Raw genomic sequence first — 12,598 nt, forward strand, 5'->3', positions numbered from 1 at the left:
TCCTGGCTCGCTTTTAGTGTGAGGGCGCCACAGTGGAACACGTGGTTCCAGCGGCCAATAGCGGCGCCCCCGATAGAGTACTTAAGCGCCTGCCTCTCGCTCAGCCAGCCTCCTGAAACTCAATCCTTCCAAGACCCAGGCAATGATCGTAGGTCGTACCACTCGCTCCTTCCGGCTCCTGGATTTCTCCCTTACTGTTTGCGCACGTCCTGTCCGCCTCACCCCCACTCTCACCTACCTTGGCCTCACCATTGACCATCACCTGGATCCCTCATCTCCGCTCCATCCAATCCAAAGCCCACAACCGCCTCCGACTCCTCAAACTCCTCTCTGCCCGGACGTGGGGGTTGCACACCTCTACCATCCTCCACTCCTATAAAACCTTAATCCGTCCCATCCTCTGTTATGCCAGTCCTGCCTGGATATCTACCCCCCCCCCCCCCCAAATTCTATAAGTCCCTCCAGATCCTTGAGTGTCATGCACTTCTCCTCGCCTTCCGAATACGCCTCCCGTCCCCCACGCGGATCCTCTATGATCTCATTCCTTTCCCCCATCTGCTCCTATTCCTCGAACATATCCGCATCCTTTACGCCTCCCGCCGTCTTGCACCCCCTCACCCCCTGGTTGCTCCTCTCCTCTCCCATCCCCGCCCCCTGCCACGTCTTCCCCATTGTGTCCCCCCTACCCTCCATCTCTACACCCTCCATCTCCTTTCCCAAGGTGGCTTCCGTCAACTCCCCCTCCCGGATGATGCCCTCTCTCCCTCCATTTATCCCTCCTATCAACTCTGATCCTCACTCCCCCTCCTTTCCTCTGTCCTTTCCCTGGGCTACCTCTTCCCCCCCCCCTTCTGTCCTGTTTTCTCCCCACTAAACCTCTCCCAACCTCCCTTCTCCCCCCCCCCAAGTCCTTTTGTATTCCCCTCCTCTGCCTACCCCACTCCCTGTCGCGTCTGCCCCCCACCCCTCTTATGGGTCCTCCTCCTCCTCCATCAGCTCCTATCCCGGTTCTCCTCTTCGCTTTTTCTCTCCTTTCCCCCCTTTTTTTGTTTTCCCATCATCTGTCCAGTTTCCCCCCACCTGCTCTCGCCTGTGGTGTGTCGCATTTGCCAACTTTTTCGTGCAGTGTTCCAGTGACTATTCAGTGTTGTTCGTCTTTCTCGTGTTGTGAACGGACACCATGCTGTCGCTAGGTGTGCATTTTATGTCTTTTGCGAACAGAATCGAGACTGTCGCCGTGTTTTTTTAATTGTCTTCTATTGTTTTACCTGTCTGATTCGTATGTATTTTATTAGCTACATTGTCCATCTGTTCTTTGTTTTAAGTTCCACGATTTCTTTTCGCCATGTTACTCTTTAAGTCTCCGATTTTATCGCCTGTTTTTATTATTTATTCTCTTCATATTTCTCATAAAGTCTGTAGGCTGAAGAGCGGCATGCTAAGCTGCTGCCAGCCCGCCCCCCTTCGGGGGGAATTGAAATTCAATAAAAAAAAAAAAAGCTCAGCCAGCATTCGAGGGTTGGATTCCCTCACTTCTTCATCGAGGACTTGCACTGCCTGGGCTACTCTCAGGGTGTATCTTCGACGTGGAAGAGCCCCACCTTTTCCTTGCCGTATCGTCTTGCGCCGTCACTGCTGCTCGCCGTCCGGTCCTCCTCGCCGCCGCCGTCGCCGCTGCCGCCGCCGCCTGCCGGTGCTCTCCGCCGCTCGGTCGCCGCCTGCCTCCGCCCTTCTCGCGCGCCGCCACCATGTCCCAACCCACCACCACTATCATTTTCACCTCTCCCTCCGCTGCTCCAACCACCATCACATGGAGCTCATTCTCCACCCCCCTTCCCGTCCTTCCTTCTCTCCCTGTCCACCCCACCCCTGCGCCATTTTCGGCTGTAACTACCCCTAACTCACCCTCCCCTATCACTGTCGCCCCATCGACAGCTACTGACATTCCGCGGCTCCCTGCACCGCCTCCGACGGGCTACAAGCCAGCACGGATTTCAGCTCGACGTTCCACAGTCTCGGTGCCTGTCGTGACCACGAAACCTTCAAAGCACCCGAATGTTGACCATTCCCCCGAAATCTCCACCAAGAAAACCCCCGATCACCGTGATCCACCCACCCCCGTGGACGCGACCCCGACCCCCGCTCCTGCCACGTCTGCCACCCACACCTTTGTCCTCTCCAATCCTGACCCTCAATTCCTTGATGCCCACTCCCTCACACTCGCCGTCCGGAAATACTACTCCAATGCCCCTCATCTCCCTTCTGATTCCTCGCAAGGACTCGGTCCTCATTAAATCCCCCAATGCTTCCTTCCACACCGATCTCCCCTCCCGCATCCCCCGTATCCAATTTGGCCAATGTGCAACCCTCACCCCCTACCACACCCCGTCCTCTCCCTGTCAGCCTCAACCTCCCCGACATCCGTCAACCTTCACCGCTGAGATCACGAAGCTTAGCCCCATGGTCACAGAGGCTGAGGTGTTGGCGGAACTCAACTCCCGGCCCACCCACAAACTCCTTTCCCTCCACATCCTCCATCAGCACTGCGTGGATGCCTTCATCCTAAATGAAACCTTCCTTCAATCCTGTATCTCCATCTCCATGGCTCCTTACACCTTTCACCGCACTGACACCCGTACCCTCTGGTGCATGGCAGAGTTGCTATAGGCCCAACTTCTCCTTAACAATCCTGCCAAGCATCTCACCCTCAGCCTGTTCTTCCCAACCGTTACCATCACCTGTGCCACCATTTATGTCCGCCCTCGCACCCCCATCCCGTACGATTTCCTCGCCCACATTGACGGCACCTTCTCCACCTACGTAATTGCTGCCAACCTCAATATCCACAGCCGTGATCCTGCCGACCTCCAGCGGTGGTATCAGTTTCTCACCACCCTCCAGGGAGACCTGGTGCCCCTGCCTCAGCACACCCAACCTGAACCCAACACCACTCCCAATGTGGTCCTTGCCTCTCCCAACCTCCTTGGGCGCATCACTGCAGATGTCCTTGACCTCATTGGCAGTGACCATGCTCCTATTCTCCTCACTATCTCTAATGATCGCCATCCCCACAACGCTTCTCGCCCCGACGTCCCTCCTAAACTTGTCCATGATTAGTCCCGTGCCAACTGGGATGCCTACTGGGACTCCATTCACACCCAGGTTGACATCTCCTGATGACATCTCTTGCACTGCTGCCTTCCTGCACCAGACCTTGTCTAACGCCATCGCCACCCATATCCCCACCAAAGCCATTCACCCTCACCGCCCTGCCCTGCCTCCACAGGCTATCCTTCTCCTTCAAGGGTCCCACCACCTCTACCGCTCTTTTCTCCGCACTCGTGACTGGGATACACTTACCCACCACTGGCAATTACAACACCACATCCGCAACCTGCTTACTGTGAAGAAACGCCGTGACTGGCGCCAGACATGTACACAACTCAACACCACGCTCCCCATAAACTCTTCCAAGTACAGGTCTGCTTTACACTGCCTTACTGGGAACCGTCCCACCCCCCCAGTACCATCTCCTCCTTGATGACCATCCCTTTCCTGACAACCTCAGTAAGGCCAACCATTTTGCCTCTCACCTCTCAGATGTTTTTTCCATCCCAGATGATCCCCACTTTGATTATTCCCTCTTCCCTGACATCATGGATCATACGAATACCTCTGTTCCTCCCCTTGCTCCTAGCTTCCAGTACCTGGGCCACACACCACCATCTGAACTCAACACAGGACATCAGCCTCACACTCCGCACTAAATGCAACACTGCTCCCAGCCACAACTGCATTGCCTACTGCCACCTCAAACACTGCCCTCCCTCCTTCCTTTCAGTCCTTGCCACCCTCTACAATGTCATCCTTGCCACTGGCTTCTATCCCGACCTGTGGAAAACTTCCCATACCCTGATGTTCTCCAAACCCAACAAGCCTCCATCTGATGCCTCTTCCTATCGTCCTATCTGTCTCACATCGGTGTTCAGCAAGCTCTTGGAATCCATCCTTTCTCGGCGCATCCATCACCACCTCTGCCAAAACCACCTCCTCCTCAACACCCAATGTGGCTTTCAACCTTCCTTCTCTGCCGATGACCAACTCCTCCGCCTCACTCATCTCCTCTCCCTCCAGCTCAACTCCCATTGCTCCGCCATTTTTATCTCCCTCGACCTCGAAAAGGCATACGACCATGTCTGGCATCCCAGTCTCCTGTTTAAACTCCAAACCTACGCCCTTCCTATCAACTACATCCGCCTGATGGCCTCCTTCCTCTCCAGCCACCCCTCCTATGTTACCATCCATAATGCCAATTCCCACACCTTCTACCCCTCTACAGGTGTGCGCCAGGGCTCTGTCCTCTCCCCTCTCCTCTACCTCCTGTACACAGCAGATATGCCTTAACCCCCCCCCCCCCTCCGGTACACCTCTTGCAATATGCTGATGACATCGCATTCCTCGCCCTCGCTCCTACCCTCCAATGGTCCCAACGCCTTCTCCAGAATCACCTTCACCTTTTTGCTGCATGGTGTAACCAGTGGCTCCTGAAAATCATTCCTTCCAAGACCCAGGCGAACATTGTAGGTCGTACCACTCGCTCCTTCTGGATCCTGGATTTCTCCCTTACTGTCTGCGCCCATCCTGTCCACCTCGCCCCCACCCTCACCTACCTTGGCCTCACCATTGACCGTCACCTCACCTGGATCCCTCATCTCCGCTCCATCCAATCCAAAGCCCACAATCGCCTCCGACTCCTCAAACTCCTCTCTGGCCAGACATGGGGGTTGCACCCCTCTACCATCCTCCACACCTACAAATCCTTAATCCGTCCCATCCTCTGTTATGCCAGTCCTGCCTGGATATGTGCCCCCCCCCCCCCCCAAATTCTATAAGTCCCTCCAGATCCTTGAGCGTCATGCACTCTGCCTCACCTTCTGTATACACCTCCCGTCCGCCATGCTGATCCTCTATGACCTCATTCCTTTCCCCCATCTGCTCCTATTCCTCAAACGTGTCCGCATCCTCTACACCTTCCGCCGCCTTGATCCCCCTCACGCCCTGATTCCTCCTCTCCTCTTCCATCCTCGCCCCCTGCCACGTCTTCACTGTTGTATCCCCCCTACCCTCCATCTCTACACCCTTCATCTCCTTTCCCAAGGTGGCTTCCATCAACTCCCCCTCCCAGATGATGCCCTCTCTCTCCCTCCATTTATCCCTCCTATCAACTCTGATCCTCACTCCCCCTCCTTTCCTCTGTCCTTTTTCGGGGCTCCCTCCTTGTTTTTCCCCCTTCTCCAGGTCCCCCCCCCCCCCCATCTGCTTTTCGCTCGGGAGTGTCATCTTTGTGCCGCCATTTTCGTGCAGTGTTTTACAGTGAGTGTTTTACAGTGAATGTTCCGTGTTGTCTCTTTTGGGAAGTGTTGCGAACGGCCATCATACTGTCGCTGGGTGTGATTTTTTTGTCTCTTGCGAACAGAAACCAGACCGTCGCCATGTTTTTTTTTTAAATGTGTGTGTACTATGTTACTTGTCTGATTCCTGTGTCTTTTATTAATATTGCCAACCCCTTTTGCTTTCTGTTTTAACTTTCCGCATTTTTCCGCCATTTTATACTTTAAGTCACCGTTTATCGCCTGTTTTTCTTGTTTCTTTCCTTCTTCCATTTTTAAGAAAAGTCTGTAGGCTGTAGAGCAGCGTACTAAGCTGCTGCCAGCCCACCCTCTTCGGGGGAAATTGAAAATCAATAAAGAAAAAAAAAAGCTCAGCCAGCCAGTCTAATCACGCGTACGTCTGTTGACACATCGCCTCGCGTTAGAAAACTTACTTACTTGTTCTGTGTACGAGTGGACGTGTTTGTTAGGTTTCCTTGTGACTCCGTTGTTCGCTCTTCTTGTTGTTTGTTCTGTCCTTCGTTGGTCGTGTCCGTCCTCTCCCGTTGTGTTGTTGTTCGCGGGCCTCTCCGCGGGTCCCGCCGCGCTTTCCGTCATTTCAACACTGCGACCGTCCCGGTCGCAGTTACAACACACATTGTCCTCATCCAAACAGTTCAGCATGTCCATTGCAAATTGTTCACGTTTTGGGTGGTCATCTGGTTGTAATGCCCGAACAATTTGGACTTTGTACGCATACAGTTTAAGACATTTGCGAACCAAGTAAGTAAACATTGGACGATTGAACAGCGGAAAAACGTTGTGTGCAGCGACGAATCAATTCGGAGGCGGTGGTGTTATGGTGTGGTCGTGTTTTATATGGAGGGGGCTTGCACCCCTTGTTGTTTTGCGTGGCACTATTACACAAAGGCCTACATTGATGTTGTAAGCACCCTCTTGCTTCCCACTGTTGAAGAGCAATTCGAGGATGGCTACTACATCTTTCAGTACGATCGAGCACATATTCATAGTACACGGCCTGTGGCGGAGAGGTTACACGAGATTAACATACCTGTAATGGACTGGCCTGTAAAGAGTACTGACCTGAATCCTATAGAACATCTTTGGGATGTTTTGGAACGCCGACTTCGTGCCAGGTCCCACCGCCACACATCGATACGCTTCCTCAGTGCAGCACTCCGTGAAGAATGGGCTGCCATTCCCCAAGAAACCTTCCAGCACCTGAGTGAACGTATGCCTGCGAGAGTGGAAGCTGTCAGGAAGGCTAAGAGTGGGCCAACATCCTATTGATTTCCAGCATTACCGATGGAGGGCGCCACGAACTTGTAAGTCATTTTCAGCCAGGTGTCCGGATACTTTTGATCACATAGTGCAGTCTACGCTAGCGAAGCAACGGGCGCTTATCTAGCATAATATAAGTAAGGGACTATAATTTCACTGATGATCCATCCGATGTTAGTTAATATATTTGATGTGGGATGTGAAACGCAGTAACAAATTGCTAGTATCAATAATAATCGTTTTATAAACATTCCACCTCATCTCATGTTCAAAAATGGTTCAAATGGCTCTGAGCACTATGGGACTCAACATCTGAGGTCGTCAGTCCCCTAGAACTTAGAACTACTTAAACCTAACTAACCTAAGGACATCACACACATCCATGCCCGAGGCAGGCTTCGAACCTGCGACAGTAGCGGCCACGCGGCTCCAGACTAACGCGCCTAGAACCGCTCGGCCACCCCGGCCGGCATCTCATGTTCCCCTTTATGTAATTGTTCCCCTCAAAAGGTAAAGAGGAGAGACAGCAGATTCAGTGTGATAATTAAGCGTTTCTTTTGTGTGTATGTTGCACACCACAGCTCCGTGTAGTTGGACCACTTCACAGCATTGTTTAAAATCAGGGTTCGCTTCAAATTGTCCAGATCAGCCGGCACTGCACACAGAGTAGATTAGAGTGAGATCAAATTACGTAAACTACATGTTTCCTGACTTCAGTGAGACAGGGAAAGAAACGAAAATCCAAGCTATGTGGTACCAGCATCGTCTACTCCATATAGAATCCGTTTACCAAATTCCAAGCATTCTTTCGATACAAAAAGAGAGAGAAAAAGGATACACCAGGTGATTTTGCGTTGACAGCACGTATCATAGTTTGCTGAAGATCGAGAGTGAAGCAAAGGTTAAAATGGCTCTGAGCACTATGGGACTCAACTGCTGTGGTCATAAGTCCCCTAGAACTTAGAACTACTTAAACCTAACTAACCTAAGGACATCACACACATCCATGCCTGAGGCATGATTCGAACCTGGGACCGTAGTAGTCGCACGGTTCCGGACTGCGCGCCTAGAACCAGAGTGAAGCAGTCTGGCAAGTTTCTGGTATGCTCCTCGAGGTTAAGTGGTAACACCACAGTAATGGCCTGAACATTCGTTTCCTTTAGAGTTTTTTGTGGGAAGGTAAGGTGATAGACAAATAATACTTGTATAGTTATTGAGCATGTATTTGAGCATACTACAAAATTTTTTGTCGGGAGATATTACGAAATGCGACAATGCAGGAAATTTCCCGGGTCATGTTCAATTTGTGGCGATCTGTGGCACGTAATTTAAGTGGTGCCAATGTACATCTGGAAAAAAGAAAAAAACTATGTAATCCATTTGAGTGTACCTACTGAACCCTTTGGGTATGTTAGAAATGTTGATCATTGTGTAATTGGCGAATATTTGAATGAAGTCGTTCAATTTGCACCAATAAAGGATAATCATTTGATAATAAATATTGTTTGAATTAACTAACTGAAAATTCCCTACGTGGCCCACTTTGAAATGTTATTTCAAAGCTGATGTTAAATTTTCAAATAAAAAGATTGAAACTTACTGGCATTTTAAACCTGAGTGCCGGACCGAGACTCGAGCTGGGGACCTTGGCCTTTCGTGGGCAACTGCTCTGCAAACTGAGCTATTCAACCACGACTGACGTACACTCTTCACAGCTTCACTTCTGGCAATACGTCGCCTCCTGGGCAAGAGGTACTGGCGGAAGTAAAGCTATGAGAAGGGACCGTGAGTCGTGCTTGGGTAGCTCACGTGATGGAACACTTGCCTGCGAGAGGCAAAAGTCTCATGTTCGAGTCTCGGTCCGGCACACAGTTTTAATCTGTCAGGAAGTTTCGTATCAGCGCACACCCCGCTGCAGAAAGGAAAAATTTCATTCTCAAAAAATTTTTGGTTTTAAAAATAATGTTCCGAGAAAAACGCGTTTGAATTTTTGAAACGTGTTAAAGAAGAAACGAAAATTCTACTTTTAGAAAACTCTCACTATTAATCTGTTATCCCAGGACTGGTCTGTCATGCGGTTGCCTTTGAATAGAAATCAGATCCACTAGTTTATCACAGAACGATTGAAGTATCGGTCGTGGAAATTCCACGAACACGCAAAATTTTTCAATTCCGTTTAGCCCTACTCGAAACAGGCGCTTTGCCAGGACGATTCGTCGACTGATTTCATGTGCGTTCTGTATACACTTGCTCCATGATATAACAACTTCTGCGCAGTTTGAACAAGCAGCAATTGTGAAGTCGAACCCTCGAGGACTTTGCTCTTACAACGTGATGTCTGCTGTGTTCGTTTTACATTTCACGCACTGAGAAATAACAGAGAGAACGGTAAGAAAATTTATAATGATATAGCTCAATCCGTAATTAACCACAAAATCCTGTTTACTGTCTTCCAATTTCTTAGCAGAGGCACTGTCTAAACGGTTCTCAGTCTGATATTTGTTCTTTGGACACTTTGATAATTGCTGGATCCACGCCGAGTTGGTTACCGTGTTTTCGTACCTTTTCTGCCCGAGTACAGTTTCTTTACCACACCTTCTTAGTTAATAGACAATACTGTATTCTATAAGAACACAAATAAACTATCATAAGTCAATACTGCACACAAAAATCAAAATTCGGAGCGAAATAATTGTCTTGTACACTACTGACACTTGTTGATGAAAAGCTAACATATTATTGTTTTAAAATGCTTCGAACTATACCCAGACGCTACTGCGAGTATCGAGAAGGCGCAGGTAGGTTGCAGGTCATCCGAGGCACTAGAGTAGTAAGTTCGGAATTCTATAGCACAATTTCTTTCCAGTGCTTCGTCTTTTTGCCTCCTATTTTACAAGGTTCATAACATCTCCTAAGCCAGTAAAAATGATTTTTTGAAAAATCTAGTGTGGTGTTATCCCTTAAAGTTCGAGAGTATAAACAGAAAAGTTATTTGTGCAACGCGTAATGCGCAACGGACAGACCACCACTGACGGCGCAGAAGGAACCTGAACGACGTACACAGTGAGGCAGCGGAGACAAACGGAGCACAAATTGGCGAGCTTCCGAGCAGGTAGTCGGTTCCGAGTCATGATGCAAACAGACAAATGCTCGCCGCCGAGCCTGCTTAATTATATCGTCATTGGGACCAGTCGGGCGTGCTCTGGCCAAACAAGCGGCCGTGCGCGGCCTATTAGCATACGACACAGCGCATAATGCGCAGCCGCGCCGCGCCGCGCTGCCTAACCTCTCCTTGTCCCACGGATTCTCTTTGTCTTCTCGACCCCTTGCCTCAATACGGCATGCTCGCCTCGACGGTTGCCCCGCGGAGAAGCGCTACACACTAGCCAGCAAGTTCAGTCTCACTAAGCTCTCCATATTGATGCCCGCGGACGGCGGACATTTCAGATGTTCGTGCACTCTGGTGCTGAATATGTAACGAAAGTCTCTACACGCTGTGTAGGAAGTGGTCTCGACTTACACACTGAATGCAAGAGTGCACATATCACCGTCCAGTGCCTTATGGTCTGTGTTGATTCAGAACACATGTTGCGTTTTGTACTGACTGTATAATGCTCAGTTTAGCTGGATCCAACAGTTGTTTGTGCTTGCCGACCTCCGTAACGAAACTCAGCTAATTAAGACTGTACGACTCCCATTCGTTTCCTGAATTATTATTTTATTTCCTTAACCAAACCGGAACAGACTCACTGTTGAGCCAATCGGTATGATCACGTCTGGAACGCTTGGAACGTAATATGACAGCCATTTTGTGTGATAAGGGTCCGATAAATCTATGTGTCTACGTACAGATCACGTAATTCTCGTAAATTTCGGGCCTGTCGATTGCGGGCGCGGAACTAGTGACTGACAGTTTCCCAGACGAATACCATTGGGCCACGTTCAGGCAAAGGTAATGGTCAAATTATCAATGTGTGCTCACTATCAAGTATTTCAAATCACTAGAACACGATATTGCCCTTGGGACACTGACAATTATCCTGATGGAGATGTCACAAACGTCGGAGAAAACATCTACCTATACGTGTACATCTACACTCAACAACACGCCTTGTAGTGTGTGGTGGAGGGTACTTTATCTACATCTGTCAGTATCCTTTTTTTCTGTTCCAGTCGAGAGTAGAACCATTTTGGTAAGCCTCTGTATGATCTCGAATAGCTCTGATTTTACTGTCATCGTCTTTTCGTGAGATACTCTTAGGAAGAAGCGATATGTCGGCTGACTCTTGTAAGAAGTCCGCCCTGATAGCTAAGTGGTCAGCGTGACGGATTGCCGTCCTACGGGTCCGGGTTCGGTTCCTGGCTGGGTCGGGGATTTTCTCCGCTCAGGGACTGGGTGTTGTGTTGCCCTCATCATCATTTCATCCCCATCCGGCGCGCAGGTCGCCCAGTGTGACGTCGAATGCAATAAGACCTGCACAAAGGCGGCCGGACCTGCCCCGTAAGGAGCCTCCCAGCCAATGACGCCAAACGCTCATTTCCATTTTCCTTGTAGGAAAGCATGCTCCCGAAATTTTAAAAGTAAACCACACCGTGACGCAGAATACCGTATTTTACTGCCTGCCACTGATGTTGGTCGAGCATATCCGTGACGCTTTCCCACTTACTAAGAAATGGACCTTTAACGAAACGTGCTACCCTTCTTTGAATCATCTCTGTTTACACTATCAATTCTATCTGATGCGGATCCCAAACCAATGAGCGTTATTCAAGCATTGTTCGAACGAGGGTTTCGTAAGCTACCTCCTTTGTGGGTGGACTACATTCCATGAGAATTCTTCCAACCAACATCAGTCAGGCATCTGCTGTCGTTCCACTAAACGAAGCTCAATAGGTATACTCATAGATATTTTATGAGTGTAAATTCTTCCAGTGATTATTCTGTAATCATACATTAATGATTCTTTCTGCCTATTGCTGTGGAATACATTACATTTGTTTATGGTGAGGATCAGTTGTCAAACTCTGCACCAAGCGTCGATCCTCTGCAAGTCTTCCTACATTCTGCTACAGTTTTATAGCGTTGCGACTTTTATGGATATAACAGCATCATCCGCGAAAAGCCTCATGGAAATTCCGACGTTATTCACTAGGTCGTTTATACATATTGAGGTGGCGAACTGCCCTTCAGCGTTCAGTTTGTTAATTGTCGTCACTCGGCCATGATCACGGCGGTCAGCGTTTCACTTGGATCATATGGGTATAAATGACATGTCCGCAAATTCACTGCCCTCTTATACCTGGCGCCATCTGAGTATGTACTTATCGCGTCTTCCTAATATCGTGTCGGACCTCCTTTTGCCCGATGTAGTGCTGCAACTCAACGTGACATTGACTCAAGTCGTTGGACTTCCTCTGCAGAAATACTGAGTCATGCTATCTCTACACGTATCCATAATAGCGAAAGTTTTGGCGGTGCAGGATTTTGTACACGAACTGACCTCTCATTTATGTCCCATAAACGTTCCATGGGATTCACATCGGGCGATCTGGATGGCCAAATAAATAGCTCGAACTGTCCAGAATTTTCTTCAAACCAATACCGAACAATTGTGACACAGTGACATGGCGCATTGTCGTCCATAAAAATTCCATCATTGTTTGGTAACTAGAAGTCCATGAATGGCTGGAAATGGTCTCCAAGTAGCCGAACATAACCATTTCCAGTCAATAGTTAAGGTCGACCAGAGGACCAAGTCTATTCCATGTGAACACACTCCACTTTATCATGGAGCCACCACCACCTTGCAATGCCCATTGTTGACAATTTGGATCCATGGCAATGTGGGGTCTGTGCCACACTTGAGCCCTACCATCAGTTCTTACCAACTGAAATCGGAGCTCATCTGGGCAGGCCACTGTTTTCC

The sequence above is a fragment of the Schistocerca serialis genome, chromosome 5 (genome assembly GCF_023864345.2).
Source record: "Schistocerca serialis cubense isolate TAMUIC-IGC-003099 chromosome 5, iqSchSeri2.2, whole genome shotgun sequence".
Lineage (NCBI taxonomy): Eukaryota > Metazoa > Arthropoda > Insecta > Orthoptera > Acrididae > Schistocerca > Schistocerca serialis.